Source organism: Pan troglodytes, chromosome 4 (assembly GCF_028858775.2).
Source record: "Pan troglodytes isolate AG18354 chromosome 4, NHGRI_mPanTro3-v2.0_pri, whole genome shotgun sequence".
NCBI classification, from domain to species: Eukaryota; Metazoa; Chordata; class Mammalia; order Primates; family Hominidae; genus Pan; species Pan troglodytes.
In genome coordinates this window covers 131,544,764-131,569,543 of record NC_072402.2, presented here as the reverse complement: position 1 = coordinate 131,569,543, position 24,780 = coordinate 131,544,764, and the positions used below count along the sequence as shown (strand labels likewise).

The following is a 24,780-nucleotide window of genomic DNA, read 5'->3' as shown; positions in this document are numbered from 1 at the left end:
AAGCTACTTTTGAGAGGAGCTGATTGGGACCTATGAATGGCCCAGGAGCACCTGGTGGTGACCAGCTCTGGGCTCTGCTTTCTTTTCCTGTTTTGTTCTTGCCCATCCAGAAGTTCTTGACTTCTTGCCTTGAAGGTTTGTCTCCTGAACGCTATGGCACTTGATCACCTTCTAATGTACCATATGCTTTACCTGTTTACTTTGTCTACTGTTCATGGTCTGTTTCCATGCCCATGCCCCCAACCCCATCTCCTGCCCCCACATGAAAGCTACTCCAGGGCAGAGAGACTGTCTGATTTGTTCACTGCTGTAGTTTAGGTAAGATCTCTATGGATATTGTTAAAAGGACACATGAATAAATGAATCACATTTCCTTCCCACATATATTCAGACTTCTGGCAGAATTACCTCTGGGAGGTAATTCTCTACTCTTTGTTTTTTGGTTTTGGGCTTCCTTTTGCATGGCGTTAGAGGTCGTGGGTCCGGAAAAGGATGTTTAATGTCTGCTGAAGGACTAGAAACTATTTATTAAAGATGGGATTCATATTCTTGTTGAAATGTTGCCTTTCCAGGAGCATCGGTGCGTGTGCCTTTCCATGACGCCCCCGGAATGTTCACATCCTTAGCTTTCTGGCTTCACCAGGGACCCTCCCTGATTTCCCACGGCTCCACCCTCACCTTCCTTAGATTTCTGCAGTTTTAAAGTCTACTCTCCCATCTCAGTAATGAAGAAGTAAACAATGGTGCTGTGTGTGACCCCTGATTTTAATTGGATTTCAGAGCAATTTTGAATGAATGAATGAAGTTTCTGGGCTCTGAGAATATGCTCTTCAAATAATGAGCTGAAACGATTACATTAATTTCCTAAGGATCTCTTCCTTCCTCTGCTCAGATTATTTGCAGACACTGGTCAATGCTGCATATAAATTGAGGTCTCAAAAGGCTAACTTAACAATTAATCGGAAGCATCTCCAAGCCCCTAAAAATTGAAATAGCTCCACAAATGGAAGAGGAAATCTACCTTCAGAGACCTCTTGTTATTAAAGATGTGCACTTTGGATACATCAAGGGATTCTGGGGTGAACTCTGTTTATCAGGGTCCAGGGGGCGAGGAGTGTTCATACATCAAAGACATAATTCTAAGCATTTTGTCATATCAGCTTTTCTCTTTGTTCTTGCAATGCAGAGTCTTGGAGGCAAGTCATCTTTGTCACTCAAGAAGTGCAGGAGGTTTGATTGAGAAATGTGCCTGAGTGTGACCCCCACGGTCACTTGTCTTCACTCTTCCCTTCTCACGGTGCCCCCGTTGGGCTCCCGTAAGACCCTTGGCATCTGATCCTCCTGCCTTTTGTGTTCCTCCTCCTTGCACCACTACACTCCTGGCAACTGAATTTCCGACCAGTCCCCTTGTCTCTGGTATCTCACTCCTTGTCCTTTCTGAGCATGTTGCCTGGGGCCATAATTATCCCACTCAAGAATCCTTAGTGACTCCCTAATAAACCCATAGGATGAAGTAGGAGCTCCTCCCTGCTGGCTTCTGGGCGCTGTTGGATCCAGTCCTGCGCCTCCTCCACAGTGCCCTCTTCCCTGTCCCCACATGTGCTCAACTCTCCACTTGAGCTGGAGTCTTCATAGCACCTCTCACCCCTGAGCACACACACTGCCAATTCCTGCCTCTGGACTCTTGTTCCCACTGTTTCTAGAGTGGCCCATGTTCCTTATTGTCCCAATCAGGATTATTCTGGTAAGGAAAAGGGACACTGTTAATAATTAATGCTGGAACAGTGGGTGTAAATTGAATTGTCCCAGCAAGCCAGGACATGTGGTCACTGGGGCTGCGTCCTACCCCTGTTCGCTTTCACTTTTCATCTTCATTCTCCCTCCTGCTAAATTCAGCTTCTGTCTCTCTCATCCTTGATGGCTCATTTCCAGGGAGGGTCTGTCTTTAGCTCAGGCTGATCAAGAACCAGATGAGAAGGAAATCTTGACCTTTTGCTGAAGGCATGATGTTAGCATGAAGCCCTGAAGAAATTCTGTGACTAATCAGAAGAAAATTATTTTTTCTAAAGAAAGGGTCTTCTTCCTTTAATCAGTATTTTTACAATTTAATAATTTCTTTCTTTCCTTACTTCCTTGTGGACTTTTCAAAGCTTGGCAACAGCCTATGAGATAGTTTGTATTAAGCTTTTAAAGGGATACATTATAACAAGTTTTCAGAAAATGTATAGTTTTCAAACACAATCAATGTTTTCTCGTATAACTTCCCTTCAAATCTTAAACATCTCCTATTACCACCCTTTTCTGAAAATAGCAGCTTATTTATTAGAATACACTATCAATAACATACATTGCATTGTTTTCTAATAGTTTAATGTATCTTTTTTCCCTCGAACAAGTTGAGAAGTCCCCAGGGAGAGGATATAAGATATTACATGTCTTGGTTCTTCCTTGGTCCCTAGCTCAGGGCTGGCCACAAACAGCTGGTTTCTGCTCTTTAGTTGCCTGCAAGAGTAAGTGAAACATGAAGCCTAAATTCCAACACTTACAAAAGCTAAAGCTGCACTTGACTCCGGGTTTGGCGAATGTTGCAGAGTTGGGAGCCTGTCATATTGTTCTTCCTGTAAAGTAACTATTTTCTCTCTGTTGTACGGAGGATAGCAAACACTGTAATGTATAAATCACAGACATGAAATTGAAAGACCATGTACATGATCCACAGAGAAAAATATACATAAGTGGAGTAGGGAATGAGGAGGTTATGCCGGTACCAGACAAGCCTTTGGTTTCAAGGGTGCTTCCCTCCCCAAGGGAAGAAAAACAATGTTGTAACCAGGAAGAATGTGCCCTCGCAGCTGATGGCACTATAATAGCATAAACAATGACAAGTTCCATAAACGTCACAAATGTGGGAATTTGCCTTGAAGTTCCTTCTGGGATCTAATTTAAAGGCACATCTTGTTGAAACTGAGGTCGTGAGGGAAGCAGAAATAAGTGGAAAGAAATGCAGCGTGACAGCTGGACACTCCCAGCCGGCCCGGGGAAGCTGTGCTGCTCTGTGGGGAAGGACTTCTGGGGGAGGAGGCATGGGTGGAAAGGGGCCCTGGAGGACACAGGCCTCTGCGACTGCAACCCATCAGGCCTGCTGACACGAGGCACTGCAGAACCTGTGCCGTGCCGTGCTGGGAAGAGGATTTGGAGCAAGAAGACCCAAGTTTGAGTCTTCCTTCTGCCGTTTTCTATAGTTGTGTGACCTTGAGCAAGTCAGTGTACCTATGAGTGGCCACCTCCTCAGTGAAAAATGGAGCTGAAGCTAATGCCTGATGGGGCTGCTGTGAGGATTAAACTCAGCAGCCCCATCTCCAAGGGCAGGGAGGGTGGCTGCCACACTGTCATTTGATTAACAAGGAGGTGCTGGCCAGGAGCAGTTGATGTGGAGGTCCCTCAGCCTGAATATTCTTTATGTGCAAGGCTTCATTCAGGATTTTAGTTTTTGAAAAACAGACTATTCCTTTTCTTCTTTAAAATCAGAATTGGAAATTTGAATGTGGAAACAGGAGGTCTCATCTGGAACAATGCGTGGGCAGCCCGGTTTCATCTTGATCTGTGGATGTATTGTGAATTTCTCGGGTCACCTAAACCTGCCTGCGCCTCCAACGGTGCTATGAGTTTAGCAAGTGAAGAGCACACAAACAGATGCTTAAATTATAGCCTACAGTTCAGTGCACCCCTCAGGCTGAGTGTCGTTGCACAGAGAGGGTGAAGAGCCTTGTGCGGGTTCCAGGAGGTCAGAGAGGCTCCTGAGAGCTCAGCAATGACACCTCCGTGCTTCCCAGCCACTGAGCAGAGTGGAGGAGCAGGGTGTGAGCAGGGAGCAGACAGAGGCTTGGTGGTCCAGGCATTCCTGAAACCTGCATCTAAAAACTCAGAAGGGAAGGCTTCCTCCCAAGGGCCCTGCACCCAAAAGCTGTTCCTGTCCCTTGCCCAGGCTGGGAGAGACAGAGGGCATGCCTGTTTATTTTCAAAGTGAAGTGGACTTCACTCTCTTGTTCTAGGTGGTTCTTATTTTAGCTGAACCTTGTGCAGTCTCTCTCCAGGGTTGGAGGGAAGTGTTTCATGTGTACGCGAGGCAGGGAAACAGCAGGTTCCGACCCAGCATTGAGAAAGGATTGGGGAAGCTATGTGTGTGGGTGGTGGGCATGTGGGTGGACGGCTGGGCAGATCTCCTTCGTTCTAGAAATTCTGCTGATCTTCCTGGAAATTGTGTGTGTGTGCATGCGTACGTGTGTGTGTGTGTGTACATATATATATATATATATATATATATTTATATAGTATCTTCTAAAACATCTTCTCCCGGACTTTGTTGGAAGAGAAGGGCTGGGTGGGGGGCTTTAAGCTGAGTCCTTGTCTGAGATGAGTGAGGTTCTTTTGTGCTCAGAACTGTGGTACAATTCGTCCTCAAAAAGGAATCTGAATTGAAAGGGGATTTGGTGTGAGGCAGGGGAAGGTGTAGGGGTGCATAGATCTGTTCATTAGGGCAGATTAAAGTCAAGCCTCCCCTGAAATTGGTGGAAAGTGCTTGCAGCCCTCTGTGGTTTGGAAGATTATGCAGCTATCACAATGCACTTCGTGAGTAGGCTGTGGGGGCTGAATTTAATTTTATGTCCGCCGGGAGATTCTGGCAGTGTGTTTCTGTGGTGGGGAATCATTATTTACAATGAAACACTTACACAGAAGTAGTAAAGTTAATGGAGGTTTCAGTGGAATTAGCCTTGTTAAGTTCCCCAGTGACACAGCCGGCTCCCCTCTCCAGTAGCTGGATCCAGCAAGGAGGCAGCACACAGAGCTAGTGGAGTTTAGGATGTGGATGAAATTGGGAGTGACCCAAAGCAGCAAGACCCAGGCCTTCAGTACTGGCCTGCAGCTGGGCTCTGTGATGGGGCTGCCTCTCTGGCCAACAGCCCCTGCATGGCCATGCTGTGTGTTCCCAGTCCTGGCAGCTCCTTGCAGAGTAAATGCTGTTAATCCACGGCCCATTGTTGACTCTTGCTGCTGCTGTCAGAATTTCTGGGACCTGGAGCATGCTGAGGGCTGTGATAAGGTAAGATGTGATTCATCCCCGTGCTCACGTTCCCTAAAGGGGTGACAAGGCTGCACCACGTGGAAGGAGAGTCATTCAGGTGGGCCACATGCCATGAGATTCTTGGATCGAAGTTCTCTTGGATAAGGTTGCCATATTTACTCCCAGTTCCCTGGCTTAGGAGCCAGGCAGATATGGGTTTGAATCCAGATTCTACTGGATGACCTTGAACATGTCATGTGTATTCTCAAGATTCATTTTCTTTATCTTTAAAATGGGGCCACTGTTTTTGCTGGCATCATAGGTTGTTAGGAGGATGATGTGACTTAGGGTATGGAAAGCACTTAGTACTGTGCCAGGTCATGCTGTTTCTTTATTCTCTGTCCCAGCTTTCACCTGCCCCTCCATACTCTGTATTTCTGGGCCAGAACACCCACAGACTGCATTTTCTGGGCTCCCTTTCCAGGTGGCTCCCTGCCAAGTTCTGCCCATGGGAGGTCAGAGGGCTGGAAGAGAGAGGAGCCTTCCTTCTTCCTCTTTCTCTTGCTCTTTGTCTTCTTCTTCTAGGGGTGTCTCCGAGGCAGGGGCAGCTGTGGCCCTTCCTCCATGCTGCCAGCTCCTGGGACAGAAGCTGGTCCTCTTACACTTCAGGTCTAGGTCACATTATCTCTTGCCTTTGTGACTCCCAGCCCTTGGGGAGATATTGGCTTCCGGCATTACCTAATCTTTGGCCACCCTATCTTCCTTCTTACTGTCACCGCACCTGGTAAGCAATTCACTATGTGAAAGCTCCTCTATTTGAAGGACCTAGAATGGCTTCTGTTTCCTTGACCGGACTGTGACTGATACAGTGGAACTCCCATTAGTTATAACAAGTGCATGGCCTTGGAGTCAGACAAGACAAGGTTTGCACACCCTGGCTCCACTCCTTACTTGCAGTGTGACCTGAGCCTCTGTGTTTGCATCCATTAAATGGGGACGATAATAGACTCAGCTTCACAGGGCTGTCGCGAGGATTTAAAAAGATAACAATAGAAGTGAAAAGCTTAACACAGCGGGGTAGTGAACATCAACACATGAGAGTTTGTTTCTAGATGTGTGTGTTGCTTTCTCAGGTTGGCCCAGGAGTGTTGGGGATGCCACTGGGAAGGGCAAGTGAGGCAGTGGGCCTGGGCCTGGCTATCTGTGGGCAGCAAGGAGCCATGGGAGGCTTGAATGGGGGCTGCCTGGAGTACAGCAGTCTTTACACCCCTGATCTCCCTGCCGCTTCCTCCCAGTTTGGTTCAGAGCTTCAGCTAAGCAGCAGAGGCTAGGCCCTCCCTGGGGCCACCTGGTGCCATGACTTTTTCCCCAAGTCTCCAGAGCTCAGGTAAGAGAGGAAGGGTCAGTGCCTCAATCTGAAGAGTTGCTGGCAGTGTGGCTTTTAAAATCTACTTATTCATTTCACCTAATTAGCCAATGACCTCAAACAAACCTATAATGTTATTTTCCCCTCAGAATGACACTCGTGGGGTTTGGAGAGCTACAATATTTTATCTGTTACTCAATGGCCAAACCTCTCAGCACTTGCTCGCTTAGACACTCTAGTGGGGATTGGTGGTGTTGGCCTCGCCTGGGGGTTATCTGGGAGTTGCAGGGCCTGGGAGCCGATCGATGTGCCATCCTTCAGGCTTCTGTGGAGTGACAGGTCAGCATCTCCATTGTAAATGGCTTTCCCTGGGCTTTTCATCTCTAGGAGGGAAGAGTCGTGCTGAGCAAACCAGGACTGTGCAAACTTTGGAAGGATCCGAATCAGCAGAGACAACCTGCATCCTAAGCAGGTCACCTGGACAGTGTAGACTGCCCACCTGACTCCACACTGTCAGACCCTGCCTTTTCCCAGGTGGTGCTGGAGAGCTGGAGCTGGGAACCATGTATTTGGAGTAGCTCCAGCAGCCCAGAGTGCAAGGCCTCCACTCTACCATGTGCCCTCACTGCAGGGAGCCCACTTGCCTCACAAGCGTCCTCGCCTTCAGATAGGTCAGCTTCCAGGGTGCTCAGTATGGCCCCCTAGTCTTTGGCTACTTCACTCAGGTCTCCTCTCCATGAATGAAGATCCTACTTGTTCTGTAAGGCTCTAAGGAACCTTCCCTGGCTGTCTAGAGCCCGCTTAACTCTATCCTTCTTGTCCTCCTCTGTATTGTATAATAGACATGTCATTATGTTTTGCTTTAAATGATTCTCCAGGTCTTTGTAAATGTCAGGCTGGAGTGTCTTTGTTGGTCTCTATAATGCATGGGATTGCCTGGTCAACCCTATGGGAATCTGGACTTCCTTTTGGGGCCCTGGGTACAATTCTGGGTACTTGTATCAAGAAGACAGAGCTTTTAGGGTATTGCTGTGTGGGCCAATCACCTAAACTTTCCCGCCTGTGGATAAGGGAAAACTATACACCAAACATTTTCAGACCTGACTTTGTGCCAGAAACACTTGGGGGAAAATATTTAAAAATACGATTCCCAAACCATACCCCTAATATTCTGCTTTAGTAGATTTGGAGGAAGGGCCTGGGGATGTGTATTTTGAAACCAGATTCCCCCAGGTAATTCTGATCTCCAGTGTGCGAACCCTGGCACATGAGCCAGCCAATTACCCTTATCACTATGCCACATCTTACATTTCTGAGGACAGTCGTATTTCGAGCATTCTGTTTCATTGCTCCCATAAACCACGGAAATAGTCCAGAAAGCCTCAGGCTTTTTACCCAATGTGAATCTCTCAGGCCACCTCTCAAACATAAATCAGGCAGGAGGCATTGTCCAGACCTCAGGTCCTGAGTTAGGAAATGGAAACTGCACCCTTCCCAGAAAAATCATCATGAAGCCTTTGATTTTTAATTTTCTTATCTAAGATTTGGAAGCTACTTTAGCCAAATAGTTCAAGAATCTCCTCTGCTCTAGTTATTCCCTGCAAGACCCCTTCCAGCTACAGGAGCTCACTCTTTTGCCATGTTGATGACTCCAAGAGCAGCCTGACCTGTTAGAATCTTCTTCATTAGAGGATCAGTATCCATATCTCTGTCGTTTTAGGCCACGGGTCTTATCCTAGAGTGGTGGTTTTCAACCCTGGCTGTACCACAAAATCACATATTGATACCCAGACCTCTTGCACTGAGATTTGGATTCAGTTGTTCTGCGGTGAGGCCCTGGGCTTGGTTCTGTTGTGAGCTGGATTTGAGAAGCCCCTGGAACAAGCCATGTAGCTCACATGCATGTGTGCAGAATGAGGGGAAACAAATTGGAGCACAATTTAAGAAAATATAAACACTTAGGGCACAGTTTAGAACTTCCCTTACTACAGTCTAGTTATTTCTCATCACTGAGGTGTCTTACTCCATTTTCCAGATAATTTTAAACATCTTTCTCATTGTTGCAATTTGTTTCAAAATGACACTGGTGGTGGCCACCCTCTGATCCCTGCTTGCTGACTGGACAGACTTCCGCTCTCGACATAGTTGTTTGGTTTACTGCTTGCCTTTAATGCTGCTTTTCACCATCTGTGCCTTCTCTGGCCCTTATTTTTTTGTGAGGGCAAGATTAACTTTCTGGTCCACTAAGTCATCTGAACCTTTTCTCTCCAGAACACCAAAAGAAAGGAGTAGAAGGAAGTCTGCAGCCATCCCTTGTGTATTTCTCCATCATCTTATTTCCAGTGTGACCTAGCTCCCGGGCTGGGTGGTGTCACTCTCTGCTGTGATGTGCCAGGGGCACTGGTGTGGAATACAGATTATCCACCAACACCCTCCAGCCACACCCAGGGACTCCTGCCCGATTCAGTTTCCAAGACAGGAACGTGCTTGTTATGCTGAGCACTGGAAGACGGCTTTTCACATTCCACGTGGCTTCCGTGCAACCTCCAACCGGAGGATGCACATCCTGCCCAGTTCCTCCCTTTCTCCTCCTCAGAACCTTGCACGAAGACCCAGCCAGCCCTCAGGAAAAACTCACTGCACCAAATTCAGTTAAATTTCTCACTCTTCCCACATTGGATCCACCCAAAGAGGCAAGCCTGAGAAGTATTAGTGTCAGGTTTTGTGTTCTTACTTCAGCAGGCTGTTGTCGTCCTTGTTGGTGACAGTCCCTGGTTTCCCAGCCCCCGTTGCCTGGTGTTTAGCCCAGTACAATAAGCTAGTTGTAGGAGTCAGGGGAGAGATTTGTTAATATGAAGGTGTATGATTCCTACACATGCTCAGATTTCCAAATAAGCATATTGTCTCTTTGCAATGGAGTTGCTCTCACCCTGTGCAACTGGTTAATAGGATTCATTAATTCTGCTATTAGAAACAGATCCCTATTAAAGTCAGTTAATAAACTATAATAGTCTCTCAGTGAACTCAAAGCCAGGAAATATAGGAGCCTGATGGTAGCAATGCCATGGGGATGGGGAGAAACACTGCTTCTGTTTTTTGGCAGGGAAGGGCTGGTGCCCATTATTTACACATGCAGCAAATTTAAGGCATGCCAAAGGAATGTATTGCAAAAATGTAGGGGAAAAGAAGAAAAATCAGTGCAGCCTTTGTGTTTTAGTCTTATGGCAAGAAAACCTGCATTGTGTAAAAAGATTAAACATATGAGAACAAAATGAATCCTACATTTGACATTATGCTTTCCTCAAATCTACATGTGTGAAGCTTGGTTATTTTAGGTCCCCACAGTTCAATATAGCAGCCATTAGCCGCATGTAACTACTGAGCCTGTAAAATGTGACTAGTCCAAATTGAGATGTTCAATGTGTATAAAGTACACTCGGGTGTTTGAAGCCTTGGTACCAAGAAAAGTGAAATATTCAATAAAATTTGTATATTGATGAAATTATACTATTTTTATTATTTGTCTGAAGCAATGAAAAATTGCAATATTTTAGATATGTTACGTTAAGTAAAATGTATTATTGAAATTTATTTCACGTTTATTTTTTTCTTTTAAAAAATGTGTCCACAGGACAATTCCAAGCTACATACGTGGCTTGCATTTCTGTAGGACAGTGTGGAGGAGAGTGGACTCTCCTCCATTGGACAGGAGGCTGCTGACTTCTGGAGATGAGTGTGGGCATGTGGTTGAGAAACTCACTGGCCCATATTAGCCTCTCCTTTGCCAGAGTCTGTTCTTCCTGGAAAGCCAATCAACAGAATGTTAACACGATGGCCAAAGGGAGCCATCTTCCACTGAACTGTCTTTTGGAAACCTTAGCCCAGTTTATGTTTTTTCTTCGTTCAGAGCAGAAGTGCTACCATGAAGGAACCAGCCGAGCCCCCAGGTCATAGAGTTGGGAAATATTCAACAATCATGAATGTACTAAGCATCTCCCAAGTGCTAGGCACTTTCCTGAGCACTGGGATGCAGTGGTGGACGAGGCAGGAAAGCTCCTACACCCCTGGAGCTTACATTCTGTAGTGGAGGCAGACAATAAACAGGTATGTAAATAAATGAACAAGATGCCTTTAGGCAGTGATAGCTGCATGGATGTAAAATAAAGTGGGGACACTGAGTAGAAAATGATGGGGGATGGAGTGGGGACCTTAAACTGGATTGTCTACGAAAGCCTCTCTGAGGAGGTGACACTTGAGTTGAGATTTGAATGACAAGAAGAAGCCCATCATGCAGAAATGTGGAAAATCAATGTTTTAGGTAGAGGGATCAGCTGGTGCAAAGGCCCTAAGGCTTCACCAAGCCTGGTGTGTTTGAGAACCAGAAGGAAGACCCATAGGAAGGGTGTGATAGGAACTGGGGATGGAGAAGTGTCAGGGGACAGATCATGGGGGACCTTGTAGCCATGGTAAGGGGTTCCGATTTTAGTCTGAGACTCTGGGAACCCTGCAGGGTTTCAATCTGGGAGTGACGTGACCACTCTGGTCCCTTAGTGGAGGGTGGACCACAGAGGTGCAAGTCCGGCAGCAGGAAGACCACTGAAGAGGGTCCTCCCAGGCAAGAGATGGTAGTAAGTGAACAAGGATGACGCAGTGGAAGTGGAAAGAGGTGGTTGAATTCAAGATTTATTTTGGTGGTAGAGCTGTGTGGAGTGGCTGATTGTTCGGCTGTGGAATATGAGGGAAAGAGACGCATACGGATGATGCCTAGATGTTTATCCTGAGCAGCTGGATACTTGAATGGTGGTGTCCTTTACTGAGATGAAGAGGCCTGGGTGGGGGAAATGAATTTTGCAACAGGTGGGAATTAAGAGGGTTATTAAGAGTGCAATTTCAGACATGTTGAGCTAAAGCTTACATTAGACATTCCAAGTGAAGACAAGGAGGAGGGTCTTGAGTCTACGACCCAGGATACAGATCAGAGGAAAGGTCTGGGCCTGTGATAGAAACGAGGAAGCCATGGGCACCTATGTGACATTTACAACTGCAGATCTGGATGGGCTCCCCAGGGGTGTGAGGGTAGATGGGGAATGGCAGAGTTCTGGAAACCCGAGGCTTTAGGGCCTTCCCATATTTAGAGGCTGAGCAGGGAAAGAGAACAGCAAAGGTGAAGGTAAACTTGATTAAAAGTACAGAAGCCAAACCTGAAAAAGTCTAAAATTCCTTAGCCCTGTGTGGTGTCAGGCATGAACTCTCAGTTTTTGGCCTTTTGCTGATTTGTGTTTGAGGAATTCTCAGGCCCAAGGCGGCTCAGGGTTGGGTGTGTAAGACATGCTTCTTGGGGATGCCTCGGGCAGCAGTCCTGCTGGCTGAGTCCCAGGGTGTACCCAGGATGCTGGGAGCTTTTGTTCAGGATAGGATTTTAGACACCCATTTATGAGAGCAATCTAGGAGGCTGCATGGAAGAGGCAAGTCCTGAGCAAGCCTTGAAGGGCAGGGAGAATAAAGATATGAAAGGGCCCCCTAGGTATGAAACCAAACCTTGAGGTGGAAGTAGCTCAACGTGCTTGGGGGAAATGGTGAAGAGGAAAGGGATTATGAAGAGGTCTAGGGTAAGTGTGACAGCTTGCTAAGTGTCTATATCAGAACTCAATAACCTTTGTTTTTTCTTCAAAAGTAAGGGTTTTGTTTGGGTGCATAAGGGAAATAGAGCTGGACAGGCCCACGACTGCCTGCTTGGAAATAATGCACTTTTGAGGAGTGGAATTGATATAGGACTTAAGAAATTATTTAGGCAGATAGTGACGGTATGGGAGCCCCTGGTAAGGTTTTCCTTTTAATGAAAAGCAGCCCCCAAATAATTTTCTTTTCTGACAAAAAGCAGCCTGTAAAATCGAGCTGCAAGCATAGACAAGCAAGCTGGAAGCTTGCACAGGTGAATGCCAGCAGTTGTGCCAATAAGAAAAGACTACCTGGGACTAGGTGTGTTCAAAATGGTGGCTTCATCTTCCCTTCTCTTTGCCAGTCACATGTGCAGTTAGGAACAGGCAACATGGTGCTGGCCGGGCAAATACCCCATTTGCATAATAAGGTCAGGTGGGGCAGTCAGTTTCCCCACATTTTATGTAAACGTCACACCTGGTCCAACGAGTCTTTGGGCCCTATGTAAATCAGACACTGCCTCCTCAAGCCTGTCTATAAAATCTGGTGCACTCCGCTGTGGGCCAGAATTCCCACTTGGGCGCCCCTTTCTCTCTCGCAGGAGAGAGAGAGATTCTTCTTTCTCTTTCTTTTGCTTGTTAAACCCCTGCTCCTAAACTCATGCCTTGTATGTGTCCCTGTCCTTAATTTTCTTGGCATGAGACAATGGACCTTGGATATTACCACAGACAACAACGCAGCTTCAGAATGATGAGATAAAGTTGGTGTTTGAGGCTGATTAATATGGCATGAGGCAATGGGAAAGGCAACTGAATTTTCAAAATACAAATCCTGTAGCCATCATGTCTGGAGAGCTGGACACAGGCTCCTGGGAAGGCTGTGCCAGAAGAACTGGAGGATTCTGATAGCCTGGAAGTTCTGGGCCAGCCCCCAGGTGTCATTTGTAAGAGGGGCAACCCTAGTAGTTAGTGGTGGCTCCAGGAATCAGATCCTCAAAAGCCAGAAGATCTGCATGGGCAGGTTTTATGCAGAGGAGGTCCTTAGGTGTCATTCCCAGGCTCTCCCTGCTGTCAAGAATGAGCCGAGTCTGTGGCACATGTGGCACTCTTTGAAAGAGACTTATAGCCTTGAAGCACCTGTCCCGCCTATCAGTGCATTCCTCCTCTTTGTGTAATTGTGTATTGAATGTCTATATCCCAAGCTGAGCCAGAATGCCTTGAGGGCAGCCCTGGTCTGCCTTTGTGCATCATGATATTCCCAGACACCTGCACCAGGCCTGGAAAATAGCAGGTGCTCAATTAATGTCTCTGGACTGGTTGGAAGGCAGTGGTGTCCTCCTGGTCTGGACTGTCAGGCTGGGAAGACCTCACACAGAGGAAGAAGTCATACCTTCCAGTTTCCATGCAGCCTCTAACAGCTGTGGGACGCATGGCATTGGCAGTTTCAGGTATAGTCCTCACACTGGTCCTTACTCCTTCCTTCTGTCTCTGTGAACTAGTTTCATCTGGCCACATGGTAGTTTGGAATTTATTTCTATATGATGTTCTTTTTTTCTTTTTTTTTCCATTTTTGGTGCTATCCTGACTTGGGGGGTGGACTTTATTTCTTGTAGCTTTTGAAACCCCAGATCTTGTTTGTTGAGACCAATTCTACTGAAAGTGGGGTGCAGGCCCAGGAGGGGATGCTGGGACACACCAGACTGAGAGCTTTGGGGGTAGCAAAAGATACTCCTGCACTCCTCTGTCTGCCACACCATCTTCAGCAACCACATTACCCTCTGAGGTCTTTTTTTTTTTTCTTTTTTTTTTGAGACAGTGTCTCCCTCTGTCACCCAGGCTGGAGTGCAGTGGTGTGATCTCTGCTCACTGCACCTCCACCTCCTGGGTTCAAGCAATTCTCCTGCCTCAGCCTCCTGAGTAGCTGGGATTATAGCCGTGCACCACCATGCCCAGCTAATTTTTTGTATTTTTAGTAGAGATGGGGTTTCACCATGTTGGCCAGGCCGGTCTCGAACCCCTGACCTCAAGTGATCCACCCATCTTGGCCTCCCAAGATGCTAGGATTACAGACGTGAGCCAACGCACCCGGCCTGAGGTCCTCTTATTATACCTACCACTAGGAAATGGCCCTCTTTTCTCTGGCTCTTATACTCAAGTTCACACAACCTGTCCAAAAGAACTGCCCTTGAAGTGAGCAGATTGAGCTGCTAGTGACCACATGTCCTGACAGTCCTGGTGGTTCACTGAATTCCTTTTTCTATTCTATTTTCCAGGTTCAGTTGTGTTTTGTTTGTGTGCGGGGGTGGTGGGGGGTGGCGGGGGGCGGGGAGTGAGTGAAGGGTACATTTGCCCTTTGTGGTGTTTGGGTTTTCAGGTTGGCTCTGGGTTTTTCCATCTTCTCCTCCAGTACAGAAGCATGGAGGGGCAGCTGAGTGCAATCCCAGCTGGCTTGTTCCCGGATGTCCTCTTTCACTGACTTTGGGGGAGACGTGAGGGAAAATATTTCGGAAGGCTCAGTTTCACCATCAGGCTTTCAAAGTCATCCTGAAGGAAACAAGCCAAGATAGCATACTTAACTTTTCTCTTTAATTTTTTGATTTTATTTTTAATACTGCGAAGTTCACACTGAAGTCCCTTAACATCTGGACTTCCAGCTGCCGGTGTTCTCCTCAGTTCCTGCTTCACACTAGCCCTCAAGCCTGGGTGGGTTTGAGGACAAGATGACGAGAGTCATGTCTGGTAGCAGTTAATTGGCTTGGACCATCAGGACTGGAGATTGAGCTTCACCAGATGTGCCCCAGGTTGAACAACATGGCTTCACTCCTTTGAGCCTGCTCTGTCCTGGGACACTCCCCTCCTCTGTTCTCCCTGGGTCTAGCCCCGAGGGCTCCACGAGCTCTCAGCACCCTGGCTACTTAGAAAAGCCACATGTTGTGTTCTGTTAGAGATGCACTATGTCTTAAAGATGCATTCTAGTTTGCAGTGACAACTTTGATAGAAGTTTAAATTCTGGGGAAAAATAAAATATTTGACTATATTAAAAAGTAAAGCCTCAGTGGAGGATTTCACATTTCATGCCTTAGAAACGTGAAGTTCTCTGTGTAATCTAACAAGGATCTATTTCAGGTCGTGCAGACGACCTCCTCTTTTTTTAAGGAGTTCGTAGTGCTTGGTGGGTAGAGACAGAAGCAGAAAAAATCCAAGGCAGCAGAAGGCAGTGTCCGAGTGCCTGGGAAGCTGAGCGCAGGAAGTCTAGGGCAGGGAGGGTTCAGGCTGGAAATCAAGGAGGTTCTCCCAGAAGGCACCATCGTAAGCGTGAGGAGAAGACACTGTCTCTACCATCAGGGACAAGATTCACTCGTAAGTTAAGCTGTCTAGATGTGTGACTTGGGTCTCCCTTAGTTCCATTTGGATTTTGCGGTGAGAGGACATGACCCACTGGCCGTCTCAGCTTCAAGAGATAACCCTGTGGTTCTCCCTGCCCTATCCTGTTTACCAAAGACCTCTTGGTTTCCAGGGTGTTGCCTCAACGGCCCACATACCTACAGCTCTTTGCTGGTTACAGAGCATCCTCACTGACTATCAGAGGCACAATTCAGCTGGTGGAAAGAGAGGGAACAGAGTTCCAAGGGAGAGCAGCATGACAGGCTTCCTGAAATTTGAGTACCCTCCTGTGCTGTTAAACATCTGTTTGCAGAACATCCTCTTTGATTAAGCCATTTGTCCTCCGTTTAAAGTATGAGGAGCCCCCTTGACCCCATATAAGCTGGTCATAAAAGAATGTTTTAAGAAAAAACTCTCTGAAGTAGAATTCTATTTACAGAAATGGAGTTTGAACGCAGTCTCCCTATATAGCACTGGGTGAGGTGAGTGACACTCAAGGGGTCATGCTTGCATTTTGAAAGCAGCCGCTTGCCTTTGAGGCACAAAGCATTTTAGCTACAGTAAGTAAATATTAGCCCTGGCTGGCTGGGAGATTGAGGAACAGGCAGAAGAGATGTATATTTCCTTCCCAGCCTCCTCTTCTGACCCAGCAGACCGCTTAATGTGAAGAGGCTGTTTAACAACAAAAGGAATTGTGCTATTGTTGTAAGGAGGAACTTTGAGGTTGCTGGAATGCTCATGAATATCCATGAAACTTATGCATATTCATAGATGTGGGCGTGATTGACAGTCCATACCTGAAATGTTCCCTGGAGCATCCTCATAAGTCCTTTCAGTCATGATTGTGGGCATCGCCCTGACTAGGTGGGCTCTGCAAAGACTGGGCTCCCTTAGGTGGCATTTGCCTGGAGGATCATCTGGGGTACTTGTCTTTCCATTTATGCAGAGCAGGGTGCCCCCCTCCAGGTTGCTCCAAGTCCTGCTTCAGAAAATAAGCAGTTATGGGGCAGCATAGTTGGTACCAGAAGCTAACACCAGTAATTGGTACCAGTAGCCACCCAGCAGCACTCAGGCGGTTCTCAGGGGCAGGGGCACTTCCTATCCTCCATCCGCTCAGCCCTGGGCCGAGGCCCCTGAACGTCGAGCTCAGGAAGGGTTTGTTCCTGTTACTGTGCATCAGCAACCCAGTTTGGGCTGCATTAATAAGAACAAGTTGGCAAGAGGTGGCCAAACCTGTGAATTAGATGCAGAGCTTTCTGCGGGATAGAAGAACAAATAATCAGGACAAAATATACTGTGATAAGGAGGCCTGCCCTTTTGTTTACTGACATGCATCTCTGCTCATGCTATTTAAAAAATGACTATTTCATTTGCAAGGTGATAAAAGAATGAATGGAAATTTACCTATGAGCACCTCTGTAATTGGGTGCCTATCTGCAGGATGAATAGTGGAAGGAAATTATCTACCATGGGCCAACTCTCTGCTTTCCTAGGACTGTGCATTCTATTCTTCCTGTTCAGTGGAGGACGTTGTCTACTCCACCAAATTAACCAAACACAGATAATGTTGTCAAAGAACGACTCTATTAGATTTCACAGACGCCCGACACCAAGACAAAAGCCGCTACCCTCGCAGCATTTCAACTTCAATTTTTTGCTACATGACTCAAAAAATAAATTTGTTTTGCGGGCCAGAGATGATGAGTTTGACAGATTTTCGGAATAGAAAATAAAAGAAAAGTTAGCAGTACTGGCTGGGGTGATTCCAGCAAATTTCATTAGGCGGTATCCCATACATGGGGATGCAGGCAACTTGGTGAACTGGAACCTTCTGATCGGGGGTTGGGGGGTCTGGCCCCAGCCTGACTGTGGTGTTAACTCAGTTTGCACATTCTGCCACATAGAGATGATGACACTGAGATTCACAACAGTGACCCAGAGCTGAGAAGTCTGGCAGGGAACTGAGGGCTGGTGGGGGGCTACACCCACAGTCTCCAAACAGTTCAAACTCAAAATGGTGCTCCAGTAATAGTACCATGGAAGTCTCAGGCCTGTTGGGAGAACTGAGCAGAGCAGGGCACAGGACATCCTGGAGGTGGAACAGCTATCTGGGAGAGGAGAGCTTGGAAGAATTCTTCTCCCACAGTGCCACATGTGCTAATTTCAGCACTCATACAAACCTTCAGGAAGATTTAAGTGATCACGTGATCTCTTTCTATTTATTTTCTTTTTACTGAAAAGATCATGCAATAACAGGGAATCTTAGGAAACAACCCATCATCTCACCACTCTGGATACAATAGTCACATTTCTGCACAGTTCTTTTCATATGCACATGTGGTAGCTTGAGTTTTTTGTTCCCTCTTCTCCACCCTCTGGCTGGAGCATGGCACAAACCTTCCTTGTGGGGCATACACCAAGTTGGGATAGCTCAAGGGACTCTTGAGTGATGCAGCTGAAGGAGGGAGTGGAGGCGGAGGCTCTTTCTGGGTAATAGCGCATGGGGTTATGCCTAGGGTGGACTCCTGGCAGAGTAGGGGCATGATTGTCTGGTGCATTTTTGAATGTGGGACCTTCATTGCCTCCCTAGGGGCCTGGCTCTCAAGCTCAATGGGGAAATGGGCTGGGACATGAGGGGAGGTGGGTGAAGTGGATGAAGGAGTACTGAGTCTGAAGACTGAGGAGGCCAAGAGAGGGATTCTGGGAGGGGCAAGCAGACGGAATTAAGAAACCAAGGAGGCAGTGGGGTTGGGGCTAAGAGAGAGGTGGCATTAGGAGAAGGCTGCCTGAGGGGCTGTGAAGAGGGTCCCAACATGTGCGGTTCTATTTTTTTTCTTTTTTTTTTTTTGAGACGGAGTCTCACTCTGTCGCCCAGGCTGGAGTGCAGTGGCGCGATCTCGGCTCACTGCAAGCTCCGCCTCCGGGGTTCACGCCGTTCTCCTGCCTCAGCCTCCCGAGTAGCTGGGACTACAGGCGCCCGCCACGACGCCCGGCTAATTTTTTGTATTTTTAGTAGAGATGGGGTTTCACCGTGTTAACCAGGGTGGTCTCGATCTCCTGACCTCATGATACACCTGCCTCGGCCCAACATGTGCAGTTCTGAGAGTCAGGAAGGGAGTGGAAGCCCCAGCCAAGGAGGGCTCCACACAGGTGACAGTGGGTGACTGGGTCTGGCATAAATGACTTCCCTGCACCACTTTCTAGGTATCCTGCAGATCAGTTAACAAGGAGTCAGACTGTTTCATGGCTTGTTCTATTCTGCCCTTTTCAATGTTTAGGGGTCAAAGATATAGTTTTACTCCCTGTGTGTGTGTTTTCAGCCATAGTATACCCACTAGGCTAAGTTCACTTATCCTTGCCTGGTGTGATCCTAAAAGGGTTTGCCAGGTTTTCAATGACTGTACAGTCATTGGCTGTGCTGACTTGCTATGGTGTAGTGGGCACTGCACTATATCAGCCATGCAGTATCCTGGCAGGCCCTGAGGACAATGTGACCAGGCAAGGCTTTTCTCCAAAGTGCCAGGAGAGACCCAACTTTTCCTTTGGGCCACTGTGGGGAGACTTTGATCTTGTTGCCTTTATCCAGGATGAGGCCAAGGTCCTTTAGGGCATGGAGAACCGGAACCTTTCCAGGAATTTTGAGCAGAAAGGGATTGAATATAGGGATTTAGAGGCTTATCCAATTGTTGGAGGTGGGATGGGGGAAGCAAAATTCAGAAAGGCTACATTCAGGATTTGGAAATGTAAGCATCTTGTGGGAAGCTAGCTGATGATTTCAACTGCCTCCAGCCTTGAAGCAGGAGATTCTCAGAGAAAACCTGGAGGCCATTGGTGAAACCTCAACTCATTGGCTCATAGCTTCCACCTGAAAATCAGGGCTTCTCTTTCTCTTCTGCCCTCCAAATCTCACATGAGCGCCTCTCATTGGTATACTCTAATTGGAACCCTGCAGATATGGGACTCCTGGGATGTGGAAGAGGGTGTAGAAGAAGGCTCACTGATACCAGGTAGACAACAGACAGTTTGGCATGAGGGTCTTTGTAGCCCCAGTGCCTAGCATAGTGCCTGGCACAAGGTAAGGACTAAATACACAATTTTTGAAGAAATGAAGAGTGGGTGGGAGTACCACTTAGAGGGGCATCCCTACTCCACCCAGAAAGACCATGCTTCTGCCCCCATGTTTCTGCCACCTAGGGTGGGGTGAATAGTGGGTTTGCAGAGGACTTTTTCCCATTTGGGAGGAGAGACGGTCTGGGACTCCAGGAGGTGCTCTTGGACTTGGGGAGATGACAGTTGTGGCCCTTGTATTCCAAGCTTCCTAAGGTGGGGAAACAAAAGCCTGTAGTGGGAGGTATATCCCCGGGGGTTGGGTTGAAGTATAGAGGCGGGGCCCAACTGTGATTTCCCTTCTTCTAGCTTACTGTTGCCTGGCCAGCTCTTACATGCAGACTATAATCTTAGACATCTTAGACACTTGGCATGGAGTTTGAGGAGGTGAGTTTGTTCAGGTATGTGGGTCAATCTGGGGAGTGTCTCAGGAAGAAAGCTATATTCATTGGTATTCTTGATTGTACACAACAGGCAAACCCCTCAAGCTGAAAAGGTTGTTTGACTTACAAAGTGAGACATTCAGGGGTGCTTGCCTTCAGGTAAGGTCAGATCCAGCAACACAAATGATGGTCTTTCTCTCTCCTCCTTCTCTTGGTTCTGCTCTATCTGATTGTTTGTTCATGTGTGAGTCTAATTCTCCCGTACTACAGGTGGGCTTCCTTCATATAGTCAGGGAAAATGGCTGCTAGCAACTCCAGGCGTACGTGGCCCCAGCTTGGCAGTCAGTGGAAAGCAAGCCTCCTCTCCACACCTATGTATATGTGCCTGGAAATGAGACGCCTTGCTAAGTTGTGTACACCTATACCAGTTACTGTGTTTGGGGAGATGTGGCACTGTAGTTGTTTCAGCTGGGCACAGCTGCCCACCTCTGTGGTGAGAGTCTGGGGCTAGAGGAGGGAAACAGTGACTGGTAGTCCCACAGGACCACAAGGAGAGCGGAAGGGATGGTTCCCCAAAGGAATAAAAGTTGCAGGTACAGCAATCTATTTTCAGAAATAAATAGAACAGGAAGAGGCTTGGGCTGGGATGATGGTGCCTCCATGCAGAGAACAAATGCCGCGTGAGGCCCTCAGTTTTGTCAGCATCATCTTACATGTGTGTAGCTGGGAGTCCAGCCAGGCCCTTTCCCAGCTCTGGTAAGGCTGGCCAGCGCCCTGCAGGCTGACTGGGGATGACGGCGGCTGGACTCCTCCCTGGAGCATTACAAAGGTACTTGCTTCCTTCAATGATGTTGTATTTGCCATGAGCTTATTTTGAATGTCATATTTGGTTTTTCCCTAGATACTGTGTCTGAAGATAACTGGACCTTTCAGCTGCATGGGTTTTATGTTGAAAACACCCCATCCAGGAGTGATCCAAACATTCCCTCTCTCTCCTCTTTCCTTGATTCCTTAGTTCCCATCAACCTCCTCCTTAGGAATTGCAGAATTACGCATCTATTTGGTCAATATTTACTGAAAACCTACTGTGTGCCAGGCCCTGGAGATTAATTGTAAACAAAATCAGTCCAGGCCCTTACAGAGTTTGAAAGTCCATCGGGGAAGTCAAGTGTTCAACCCAAAGACATTACCCAGTTGGTTAACATATTACTTAGCAGCAATGAGCTAAGTGCTCTGAAGGAGAGGCACAGGTGTTCAGATAGCTCAGGACTGACCTAGTCTGTGGCGCAGGAGGCTCCCTTGAGAAGGGCACAGTAGGCTGAGAGAGGAAGGATGGGCTGGATTTTGGATATTGATGAGATGAAAGGAGTAGGGAGCAGGGAGGTGTGTTTGCATGCGCAGGCTCTGACCAGAGAGCACAGGGCTGCTGGCTGGAAGGGGCAATGACTGAGGGTCTCCACTTGCCACCTCCAGCTCGCCTGGGAGTAGGAACTTGGTTCTGTCCCACTAGAGCCCTCAGCGGAGAGGATCAGAGGAATGGGTACTGTCTGGCTCCCCCATGCCTCCTCTTGTCTCTCCAGCCCCAGATAACTTGGAGGGGAGGAAGGGGTTCCCCTAACTGCACCTGGGCTGAACCCCTCGCATCAGGGCCCTGGCTGGCAGTGGGGCGGGGACACCGCTGTGGTTATGCTCACTGCAGGATGGTCTCCCTAGCTGCTGCATGAGGCAGAGAGAAAGGAAGCTAGGCTGTTGTGCAGGTGAGAGATGGTGGCTGCTACAGGAGGCTGAAGCGGCAGAGGTGGTACAGAGCGTCAGATTCAGGATGTGGTTAGGAGGTAAAGCCAACTGGTCTCGTGGATGGAATTGGTTTGGGACACGGTGGTGTGGAGAGAGAGAGGAATGAAGGGTGATGGCAAGGCTTGTGGCCTGGGGAGAGGGTGGTGCCACCGGCTGAGGTGCAGAAGGCTGGGAAGAAGCTGATTGGGAGGAAATAAGCACGTGTTCTTCGGCATTGAGTTTGAGGAGATGCCTGGAAAGCAGTTGGTCTCTGGGTCTGGGCTGGAGACACAGGCATGGAAGCTGTTGGTTCAGAGACAGTGAGCGAAGTCGCAGCAGTGGGCACCAATGTGTGGGGTCAGGATGGACCAGGCCTGGGGCCCGAGGAACAGAAATATCTGGAGGTCGGTGAGAGGAGAAGCAACCAAAAAACGGAGAAACCCGACCAGGTGAAGGCGACAACCTGCCTGCGATAAATCATGCCAGTGCTGCTGGGCTGCAGATGTGTACTTCGAGGACCCCCGGGTGCCGGGGCCTGTCGTGGCAGCGTGATGGATGAAGGCTGCTCCCCACCTCCCCACCTCCCGCCGGTGCCTGCTTCCTGCCACCACCAGGCAGTCCCTCAGGAATAGAGATATAGCTGAGCAGCTTTGCCATGACAGCCTTTTAAAAGTGACTTCTAAAACTTCTTATAATTGTTGACTAAAAGGCGCATTGCTCCAAAGGCTCTGTTTGTGGTGGAAGAAGGAAAGTCATTTTAGAAAAAATGTCTGGGGAGGTGAAGCATTCGAGTAAATTGGCCAGGCAGCATTTGTAGCTCCAGGCTTATATTTCAAAAGCCATTAAAAGCCCCTCAAGAAAGGGCTGCAAAGTAGTTATTTTGAGAAAGGTGGTCATTTGCAGGGGGAGGGGAAGGAGAAAATGCCAGCTTGCAGGGCAGTGGGAGGAGGAAGCGGTTGGTCCCTGTTCCCCTTAAACAAAGCTTGTCCAACCTGTGGCCCAGGATGGCTTTGAATGCAGCCCAACACAAATTCATAAACTTTCTCAAAACATTATGACATTTATGCACCGACCTTTTTTAAAGCTCATGAGCTATCGTTAGTGTTAGTGTGTTTTATGTGTGGCCCAAGACAACTTTTCTTCTTCCAATGTCGCCTATGGAAGCCAAAAGATTGGATACCCCTGCCCTAAACCGTGGTGCAAGACTGCCTCACCAGCCTTGGCCAGGAAGGTGGTTCCTCCCTGTCCCCTCCCTGAGTACTGTCTCTATCCCATCTGCATCTCTTTGCCCTTGCTTTGACTGCCCCCCAACATTGGGGAGGACCGCTTCTCAGCACCAACCTTTCCAAAATAAGCCTGTTTTGTAAACTCCTTTCCCTAAATCATCCTGGACTCTGATAGCTATCTGAATTCCTGCAGCCCATATGGTCTACATGCCCCGCACTTTCCTCTGAACTCCTGTTGTCCATGACAACTGCATGGGCTGGGACGCCGTGTGCTGATGTTTCGTGCAGGTCCCTGGCTTTCCCCCAGCAGGCAGGGATGTATGCTGACAGAGAAGGGTGCTCAGGTGCTGCAGGGGATGAACTGCAGAACATCACCAGGTGCCTTTCCTCCTTGAGCAGTATGGGGAGCTGGTACATGGCACGTGTCGCATCTCTGTTGTGGCCTTGTTATGTTTTATGTGGGGCTACTGTAGCAAACACAGGCAGGAGGATAAATAGTGTGGTGCACATGTGTGCAGTCTTTGGCTTTTCTGTGGTTGTCAAGGTGAGGGCAGCTAGGCAAGCTGGGCCAAGAGGGGGAGGCGTTACCAGCTGCAGCCTGGGAGAGAGATGAGATGGGTAAGAATTTGCAGATAGCACACAACCATCTCCTGCTGGGGGCAGGGTAGGAGGAGAGACGCTGTGGCTGCCAGCCACAGGTACCCCATGTCTCTGAGTCTGAGTGGGCTCCCAGGGCCTGCCTCAGAGCCCTGTACCTAGCGTGGGGTTGCAGACAGGTGGACTTCTGGAAGGGCAGAGTGGCTCACCTGTCAGGAGCTCAGAGGTATGGAGATGAGAAGCAGTGTCTGTGGCTTAACCCATCTTCAGTTCTAGAATTTTCCTGAGTCCCTGAGCACCGTGGGATGCTTTAGTGACCTCATAAGTTCTTTTCTGCTGAAACTAGCTTGAATGGGTACTGATCACAGTGGGCCATTTTCAGAGTGCCAGACCAGAAAGGTCTGCAGGGATGGCTCACCCCTGGTGTTGACTCCCCCACTAGGTTTCGTCTCTGGGCCTGGTGCCCACGGGGTGCTGGGAAGATCCCAGTGTTAGAAGACCTGTGAACATTAGCTTACATGCCCAGGAGAAGAGGGGCACGTGGAACCCAGGGAAGCTGGTGTCTCACCAGTCAGGGGTGGCTGGCTAGATTCTTTCTCCCTGCCTTCCCTCCTTCTTTCCTTTCCTCCCCACCTCCTTTCCTCTCTACCTTCCTCCCTCTCTCCTCCCCTCTAATTCCTTCCCTTCCCCTCTCTCTCCCTCCCTTCCTCCATCCCTCCCTCCCTCCCTTCCTCCATCCCTCCCTCCCTCCCTTCCTCCATCCCTCCCTCCCTCCCTTCCTTATCCTCTCCTTCCCTTTCTCTCTCCCTCCCCTGCCTCCATTAATAAATTAATTAATGTGTCCTAGGCCCACCGTAGGAAGCTGGGGATACAATGACTAAGGTCTGTGCCTTCAGGGTGGGGAAGGCAGACAGAACCGACAGCTACTTGGTAGGCATGGGGGTGATGGGTTTGGGGAGTACAGGGCTGTAGGAGCCCACAGAACTGAGCGGGGACAAGAGGCTTTCTAAGATTTCGGTTGTCCCTTGATGTTCTCTGTTATGGCTGGGTATGGCCACCGCAGGATGTTGTGAGGTTGTCTAGGTCAGAGCCCTGTGCATGAGGATTGACTGGGAGAGAAGCGGGAGCCCAGTACCTGTACATGGCATCCCTTGTTTCTGTTTCAGCTCTCCCTTAGTTAAATGCAGTTTGGTGTCTTTTTTTTTTTTAAGTTTTTTTTTTC

General features: G+C 48.2%; 1 long non-coding RNA gene across 3 annotated transcripts; it reads right to left on the bottom strand.

Moving 5' to 3' along the window:
• Positions 1–2,391: 2,391 nt before the first annotated feature.
• On the bottom strand, positions 2,392–23,855 carry LOC107974867 (uncharacterized). Of its 3 annotated transcripts, none has more exons than XR_001717915.3 (3): positions 23,768–23,855; positions 16,267–16,448; positions 2,392–2,502 (listed from the first exon to the last, which is right to left on the bottom strand). It is a non-coding gene; the product is annotated as an uncharacterized LOC107974867 (long non-coding RNA). The 3 variants fall into 3 exon arrangements; XR_001717914.2 differs by lacking the exon at positions 2,392–2,502 and adding an exon at positions 11,028–11,256; XR_001717916.1 differs by lacking the exon at positions 2,392–2,502 and adding an exon at positions 14,681–15,094.
• Positions 23,856–24,780: the final 925 nt, after the last annotated feature.